The sequence below is a fragment of the Chiloscyllium plagiosum genome, chromosome 29 (assembly GCF_004010195.1).
Source record: "Chiloscyllium plagiosum isolate BGI_BamShark_2017 chromosome 29, ASM401019v2, whole genome shotgun sequence".
Classification (NCBI taxonomy): Eukaryota; Metazoa; Chordata; class Chondrichthyes; order Orectolobiformes; family Hemiscylliidae; genus Chiloscyllium; species Chiloscyllium plagiosum.
This window is the reverse complement of record NC_057738.1, coordinates 17648046-17657646: the sequence shown is the minus strand read 5'-3', so window position 1 is coordinate 17657646 and position 9601 is coordinate 17648046.

Genomic DNA, 9601 nt, shown 5'->3' with positions numbered 1-9601 from the left:
TCCTCTTTGTTACTTCTTCAAAAAACTCAATCAAGTTTGTGGGACATGATTTCCCACACACAAAACCATGTTGACTATCTCTAATCAGTCCTTGCCTTTCCAAATACATGTACATCCTGTCCCTCAGGATTCCCTCCAACAACTTGCCCACCACTGACATCAGGTTCACTGGTCTATAGTTCCCTGGCTTGTCCTTACCACCTTTCTTGAACAGTGGCACCACGTTAATCAACCTCCAGTCTACTGGCACCTCACCTGTGACTATTGATGATCCAAATATCTCACTAAGAGTCCCAGCAATCTCTTCCCTAGCTTCCCACAGAGTTCTAGGGTACACCTGATAAGGTCCTGGAGATTTATCTACTTTTATGCATTTCAAAACATCCAGCACTTCCTCCTCTGTGACATGGACATTTTTCAAGATGTCACCAATTATTTCCCTACATTCTATATCTTCCATGTCCTTTTCCACAGTAAGTACTCATGCTAAATACTCATTTAGTATCTCCCCCATTTTCTTCCGCTCCACATAAAGGCCGTCTTGCTGGTCTTTGAGGGGCCCTATTTCCACCCTAGTTACCCTTAGGTCCTTAATGTATTTGTAAAAACCCTTTGGATTCTCCTTAATTCTATTTGCCAAAGCTATCTCATGTCCCCTTTTTGCCCTCCTGATTTCTGTCTCAAGTATATGTGGAAGCTTTGGAAAAGGTTCAGAGGAGATTTCCTTGGATGTTGCCTGGTATGGAGGAAAGGTCTTATGAGGGAAGGCTGAGGGACATGAGGCTGTTTTCATTAGAGAGAAAAAGTATGAGAGGTGACTTAATTGACACATATAAGATAATCAGGGGGTTAAATAGGGTGGACTATGAGAACCTTTGTCCTCAGATGGTGATGGCTAGCACGAGGGTACATAGCTTTAAATTGAGAAGTGATAGAAATAGGATAGATGTCAAAGGTAATTTCTTTACTCAGAGAGTAATAGGAGCGTGGAACACCCTGCCTGCAACTGTAGTAGACTTGCCAGATTTTAAGAGCATTTAAATGGTCATTGAATGAACATATGGATGAAAATAGAATGGTGTAGGATAGATAGGCTTCAGATTGGTTCCACAGGTCGGCACAACATCGAGGGCCGAAGGGCCTGTAATGTTCTCTGTTCTATATCCACCAGCCGAACTACTCATGACAAGAAGATTAAAAACAAACGTACTGTTGGTGAGGTGCACTCTGAGGCTGAATATGATGATTCAAGACCATAAGAACATCAAAGAGATAGAAAAATACTGGAAGAATTCAACGGAAGTGGTACAATTTAAGTCACAATGCAAAAACACTCCTGACTTCAAGTCAGAGGTAAAATTTTGACGCATTAACCTACAGCTGATAAAATGTCTGTTTTAGTTTTCAAATATTGATGACTTGGAGATTATTATTAAGTAGTTTTATCTCAGAAAATCCAGCTCTGCCATATTCTTATCAGGTGGTTCCCAAGTTGGACACATGGTGTGTGCAGATTTGTGCCTGTCAGGTCCCTCCATTAAAAACATTTCTTTGCTCTGGAATGCGTAGTATTGCAATATTCCATGGTACAGCCAATTCCACTTTGCCAATCATCAAGTGGGTTGTGAGTTGGCATCACGCTGGAGTTCTTGCTGCTATAAGAACCAAACCACAGTATTTATGTATCCAGTTGAGTATCTGGTCAATGGTAACCCCCTGTCAAAATCGTAGGGGATACCATTATCAGAAACCAAATTTACAAGCCATACAAATACTGCAGGTCAGGCAAAACAGTTTCTGTAGCAGAAACTATGGCAGTTTCTGTGATAAGAAACGCACTGCATTACCTTTGGATGGCAACCAGGCATTAGACAGACAATGCTCTGATTTACTCTCCTGGCTGTAGTATTTAAATAGTTGGATCATGAGACCACAGAATATAGGAGCAGAATTAAGCCATTCAAACCATTGAGTCTGTTCCACCATTCGATCATGACTAATAAATTTCTCAACCCTATTCTCCTGCTTTCTGCCCATATCCCTTGAACCTCTTACTAATCAAGAACCCAACTGTTTTCTGTCATAAATACATTTAATGACTTGGCCTCCATAGCCTTCTGTGGCAATGACTTCCACAGATTCACCACTCTCTGGCTGAGGAAATTTCTTCTCATTTAAATTCTAAAGTGAACACACTCTGAGGCTATCCCCTCGGGTCCTAGTTTGACCTACCAGTGGAAATAACTTCTCCACGTCCTCTCTATCCAGGCCTCCAGTATTCAAGTTTCAATAAAATTCCCTCTCATCCTTCTCAACTCTATCGAGTAGAGACCCGGAGTCTTCAACTGATCCGCATATGACAAGCCTTTCATCCGTGAGATCATTCTTGTAAACCTCCTCTGGGCCACCTTCAAGGCTAACACATCCCTCCTTAGACATGGGGCCCAAAGCTGCTCACAATATTCTAAATTTGGTCTGACCAGAGCCTGACACAGAGTCAGTTGCACATCCCTGCTCTTGTATTCTAGTCCTCTCGAAATGAACATATTGCATTGGCCTTTCAAACTGCCTACTGAACCTATGTGTTCCCCTTAAGAGAACTAGGATTCCCAAGATCTTTTGTGCTTCAGATTTCTGAAGGCTTCCCCCAATTTAGAAAATTGTCTATGCCTCTATTCTTCTTCTTTCTCACACTGTATTCCATTGCTACTGCTTTGCCCACTTTCCTAGCCTGTCCAAGTACTTCTGCAGCCTTCCTACTTCTCAAGACTATCCCAGTCCCTCCACTTATCTTTGTGACATCTGTAAATTTAACAAGAATGTCCTCAGTTCCTTCATCCAGATTGTTAATGTAGAACGTGAATACCTGTGGTACCAACACTGACTCATATGGAACTCTACTAGTTGCCAGCTGCCACGCTGAGACAGATCCTTTTATCCCTATTCCCTGCCTTTTGTCAGTCAGCCAATCCCTTATCTATACCAGTAACTTGTCTTAACACCAGGGGCTCTTATTTAGCAGCCTTCTATGTGGCACCTTGTCAAAGGCCTTCTGAAAATCCAAATAGATCAAATCTAGGGGCTCTCCTTTATCTAACTTGCTTGTTACCTCCTCAATGAATTCTAATAGATTTATCAAGCATGACCTCCCCTTGTCAAAGCCATGCTGACTCAATCCTATTTTACCCTACGTTTCCAGGTTATTCACAATCTCCTGCATAATAATTGACTCTAAAATCATGCCAATGACACAGGTCAGGCAAACCTACCTATGATTTCCCATTATCTGTTTTCCTCCTTTCTTAAATAGATGTTACATTTTCCACTTTCCAGACCCCTGAGACTGGCCCTGACTTTAGTGATTCCTGAAACATCACCCACCAATATCCTCAGTTATTTCCTTCAGAATTCCAAGGTGTAGTCCATTCGGTCTGGGTACTTTATCCATTTTCAGACCTCCAGCTTCCCCAGTTCATTTTCTGGCCAATGGTAACTCCCAGGAAGTTGATAGCGGGGTGAGGGTGGTGGTGGGGGGCAGTGGAATTCAGTGATGGCAATGTTATTGAACGTCAAGGGTTGATGTTTAGACTCTCTTTTGTTGGAGATGATCATTTTCCATCCCTTTTGTGGTAAATCAATTGTTCATTAAACTCACTTTAGACATTTGGGCCCATAACTAACAGGATAAGAACATACTTATTAAGTCATAGAATTATACAGCCTGGAAACAGACCTTTCAGTCCAACTCATCCATGCTGACTAGATATCCTAAACTGATCTAATCCCATTTGCCAGCATTTGCATGACATCCCTCTAAACCCTTCCCATTCATATACCCATCCAGATGCCTTTAAAATGTTGCAATTGTACCAGCCTCCACCACTTCCTCTGGCAGCTCATTCCATACACACACCACCCTCTGCATGAAAAAATTTCCCCACAGGTCCCCTTTTAAATTTTTCCCCTCTCATCTTAAACCTATACCCTTTTGGTTTTGGACTTCCCCACCCCAGGGAAAAAGACTTTGTCTAGTCACCCTATTCATGCCCCTCATGATTTTATAAACCTCTAGATGGTCACCTCTCAGCCTCTGACACTCCAGGGAAAAAAGCCTCAGGTTTTGAGCATCGCCCTCCAGCTCAAACCCTCCAATCGCTGTAATAATTATTATTTCAATACCAATTATTATTTAATATACCAATCTCTCTGACCCAGAAAGGGAACTCAGTCAAATGTTGATTGTCATCAACTGCAGGTAGCAAATTCTTTAAATTTAAAATATTACAATCTGAAATGACTGTTCTCCCCAATTTTCTTTTCCATCCTTTTTGTCTCTTAAATAAACAAGTGGAAAAGAAAATTGTCTTTTCTTTCTATACCTAATTTAAATCTAATTGACCTTGTTCTTGCCATTCTAGTTTCTTTCTTTGTATCCTGAAGGACACATCAATCACTAGGGCCCCAAAGGACGGTTGCCCTCACTTTGTTGTTATCAACATGTTTTTTCAGCTGTTAATAGCATACAACCTTTCGAACTGGGGAGAGCAAGACAAAGTGGAACAGAGAGAGAATATTGTCGAGTCCAAAATGATGATTGGCATATCAACAGCAAATGAGCCCAGCTATTCTGCATTCTACCTCCAAGCTAAATGCCCAGTGATAGGATGGACCCAGGTAATTGGTATATAGGTTGACAACAAGGCTTTTAATGCCCGCCTGCTTCGGCTCCTGTCTCATGCTGGGACTAAAAATGCAGTTCCAAGATTCTCAAAATGGACAGTCTTTAGTATTTGCTCCAGTGACAATCGTAGTTTCTTTGTAAAATGCTGGATTAAATGTTGTGTTTTTTTTAAAGTATCGTATAGCAGCTGAAATAACTGCACAGAGGCCGGTATCCCGTCACTAAGTCACCCTTGACTTATACATCCAGCTTCCTTAGAGCCAGTTCTCAGAGTGAACAGGACCCCTGACACTCCTGTTTATATCTGTCAGTCAGGGCTCCCTGAAATGACCGGGTTAACAGCCCCAATCAGGGATCTCACATTCTATGACATCTACCTCACTGATCTTGTTACAATCATTACAACAGTGGTGGATGTGGGTCCTTGCTGACTGCCTAGTCTGTCCTATACTGCTTGAAGTAATCATCTCCAACCAGTGATTAAAGTGGGATTTTTCAAGGAGAATTAAGCCCTTCCTACCTGCTAATTCAGTTTGAATCCTGATGGTAAAGTAGGACACCAGTCACTATTAATTGAAGAGCTTGTACTCGAAACGGCGACTCTCCTGCTCCTCAGCAGTCTGATCTTTTCCAGCACCACACATCTTTGATAAGGAGACCAAAACATTCCAAATGAGGTCTCACTAAGGCTTAATATGACTGTACCAAGACATCCTTACTTCTGTACTCAAGTCACTTTGAAATGAATGCCAACATATTGTTTCCTTTCTAATTGCTTGCTGCACCTGCATGCGAACCTTTCGTGACTCATGGATAAGAAGGTCCTAATGCTTTTGGACACCCAAACTCTCACCATTTAAGAAATATTCTGCCTTTCTACGTTTTTCTCTACAAAAGTGAATAACTTCACATCTACTATTCCATCTGCTATGTTCAAGTCCATATTGACATGCCAAAATGATCTGTATCTTAAAAGTGGTGATATTACCACACATCTTCAGTGCTTGTCTTTCTAAATAGTAGAGGATTCAGGTTTGATGGCGCCTTGGTGATTGTGGAGGTGCATTTAGTCCATGGTACACAGATTGCTGGTGGAGGAGGGAGTAAGTTTGCAGGCATGGTACAGTGTCGATAAAATTAGCCACTTCCTCATGGATAGTGTAGAGCATCCTGTGTATAGTATCATGGGTGGGACCGCTTTCCTCAAATCAGGACCACAGCCTGATTTCTGACCCTGGCCTTTGTTGGAGCTGCACTTATCCAGACGGGGAACTGAGCATGACTGTGAGGGAGTGTGCGGGGAAGTGAGCGTGTCCACGGGGTAGTGTGCGAGGTAGTGAACATGACAGTGGGGCAGTGTGGGGAGCAGTGTGCAGGGAGTGAGCATGACAGTAGGGGAGTGTGTGTGTCGGTGGTGGAGAGAGCGTGACGGTGGAGTGAGTGGGTGAGGAGATGAGTATGATTGTGGAGGAATGTGTGGAGGAGTGAGTGTGTCGGTGGGCGAATGTGCATGTCGTAGGGGGAGAGATCGTGACTGTGGGTGAGTGGACGGGAAGATGAGGATGACAGTGCAGTGAGTGGGCAGGGAGTGAGTTTGACAGTGGGGGAGTTAGTGGGGAGGGAATCAGGCAGTGGGTATTCACCACAGAAGTCCAATGCCTTCAGCCAGCTCTTGATATCATGTGACAAGAATGAAATTGGATACAGTCTACTGACACTGGGGACTTTCGGATGAGTCTGAATCTCTCATTCACTCAGCACGTCTGGTTCAGTATTACCTTTTGCACTGATGTGCTGGATTCCTCTATCATTGGCTATGGGATTGTTTGAATACCCTTCTGTAGTTAATTGTTTCATTGTCCGTCATTTTTACAGCTGGATATGGCAGAATTTCAGAGGTTAGATCAGGTTTGTTGCTGCTGGGACCACTTAGCTCCATCCATTCTGTGCCATTTTGGCAATTGTGTCACTGAGCGAACACAGTCAGCCTGACCTGCTGGTGGGACAGGACATATCCAGGAATGGTGTTAGCAGTGACAAGTACATTGTCTGTAAGGGTCGAAAGTGTGGTGCTGGAAAAGCACAGCAGGTAGTGGGTGGGCACTTCCTCGTCGCCGACGTCGTGTACAGGAATGCTCCCCTGAGACTGATTAATGTGTACGCCCCTGTGGGTAAGAGTGAAGGGTTGGCCGTCCTGCAGCAGCTTCCACTGTTGCTGGCTACGTCCAGGCCGGTCATTCTGGCCGGAGACTTCAACTGTATCATTGATGCAGATGGACGATCCGGCAGGGGGGACGGTAAACTAGACGCCACATCCAGAGACCTGATGGACACGGTAAAAGATGCCAAGCTGCACGATGTCTTCAGCACCCCTGCAGACGTAGCGCAGCGTAGATACTCCTGGTCATGGGCAGACGGGTCTATCCGCTCAAGGATAGATTACCTGTTGTGTCCCGAACGCTCTGGGTCAGATTCACTGACGTTAAGCCAGTGTTCTTCTCTGACCACTGCCTCCTGCTGGCCGACTGTCACCTTCAGGAGGAGCAACGGGCTGGTAAGGGAACGTGGAAGCTGAACACAAAGCTGTTGACCCCGGGAAACATTGAGGAGCTCAAGAGGGACTACGCAGGGTGGAGAGCCATGAAGCCCCTGTTTGAGTCCCCAGCGGACTGGTGGGAAACAGTAAAAGGGAACATCAAAAGGTTCTTCATCCTCAAAGGTGTTCAGGAGGCGAGGGAGAGGCGGGGAAAACTGTCCCAGCTCCAGGAAAGTATGCAGAACCTGCTCCTGCTGCAGATGATGGGGGTGGATGTCATGGAGGACCTCAAGGAGGTGAAGGGCCAGCAAGCCTCGCTCTTTGCCTCGGAGGCCTCCAAGATAACTTTCCGGTCCAGGGTCCACTCGGTGGAGCAGGACGAGACGTGCTCACCATTCTTCTTCCAGAAGGTGCACAAAGAGAGGTCTGTGCTCAGCAGCCTGAAGGAAGAAGATGGCTCGATAACGTCATCTCAGGCTGACGTCATGAGGATCAGTAAATCCTTCTATGCCAGTCTGTATGACGCGAAGCCGACCAACAGCGCGGCCTCCCAGTCGTTCCTGTCCTCTATCACGGAGGTCTTAGACGACAGAACACGGGAGAGGCTGGACCAGCCGCTATCTCTGGACAAGCTGACCAAGGCCTTCGAGTCCTTCGAAAAGAATAAAACTCCCGGAAGTGACATCTTACCAGTCGAGCTCTATTCCGCTCTGTGGGACTTGATTGGCCAGGACCTGCAGGAGGTGTATGTCAGTATGCTTCGGGCAGGTACCATGAGTGAATCCATGAGGAAAGGCATCATCACCCTCATCTACAAGCGGAAGGGGGAGAGGGAGGAACTCAAAAATTGGAGACCAATTTCACTGTTGAATGTGGATTACAAAATTCTGTCAAAGGTAATCGCCAACCGGATCAGGTCTGCTCTGGGGTCGGTGATTCACCCTGACCAAACCTGTGCTGTACCGGGCAGGAAGATCGCTGAGAGTCTCACACTCCTCAGGGATACGATCGCCTACGTGCAGGATAGGGGGTTGGGCACCTGCCTGATCGGCCTGGACCAGGAGAAAGCCTTTGACAGGATATCACACAGAGATGTTCTCTCTATATGAGAGATGTTCTCTCCAAAATGGGCTTTGGGGAGGGAATCTGCAATTGGATCAGACTGCTCTACACCAACATTGTCAGTGCAGTCTCAATCAATGGGTGGGAATCAGATAGCTTCCCAGTCAGATCTGGAGTCAGGCAGGCCTGCCCTCTCTCTCCTGCCTTGTTTGTGTGCTGCATAGAGCCAACCGCCGAGTCCATTCAGGAAGGATGCGAGCCTGAGGGGGGTGACTATTCCTGGCAGCGGGGGCCTGCAGGTTAAGGCCTCCCTGTACATGGATGACATCGCCATTTTCTACTTGGATCCGCTGTCCGTGCGCAGATTCATGTGCATATGTGACCAGTTTGAACGGGCCTCGGGGGCCAAGGTAAACCAAGGCAAGAGCGAGGCCTTACTCTTCGGGAACTGGGCCGACCAATCCTCGATCCCCTTCACCGTCAGGACCGACCACCTGAAAGTGCTGGGTATTTGGTTCGGGGGGCCGAGGCGTGCGCCAAGTCTTGGGAGGAGCGTATCAGCAAAGTGAGGCAGAAACTGGGCAGATGGAAGCTACGGTCGCTCTCCATCGCGGGAAAAAACCTGGTCATCAGGTGTGAGGCACTGTCATTGCTGTTATATATGGCACAGGTCTGGCCTATTCCCAGGACCTGTGCCGCTGCAGTCACCCGGGCCATCTTCCAGTTTATATGGAGGTCAAAGATGGACCGGGTCCGAAGAGACTCGCTGTACAAAAATCTGGACAACGAGGGGAAGAATACACCCAATGCCACCCTCACCCTGATGGCCACCTTTGTGTGTAGCTGCATCAAGCTGTGCGTGGATTCCCGGTACGCAAACACCAAGTGTCACTACGTACTGAGGTTCTACCTGTCCCCAGTGTTGCGAAGGATGGGCCTGGCCTCGCTGCCGCGGAACGCTCCGAGTAGTTGGACTGTTCCGTATCACCTGTCCTTCGTGGAGAAATTTATGAAGAAAAACACCTTTGACCACAAGTCCATCAGGAAGTGGTCAGCACATAGTGTCCTTGAGACCCTTCGGGAAAAGGAGAGGGCGGATCCTATCGAGCGGTTCCCTGAGCAGACTGTCAAAGCCATTTGGCAGAATGCCTCATCGCCAGAACTTTCCAACAAGCACCAAGACATGGCTTGGCTGGTGGTGAGAAGGGCTCTGCCTGTGAGATCATTTATGCACGCCCGGACTCTCTGCCACACCGCACGCTGCCCTCGAAGCGGCTGCGGGGGGGACGAGACTGTCACACACCTCATTCTGGAATGTGCCT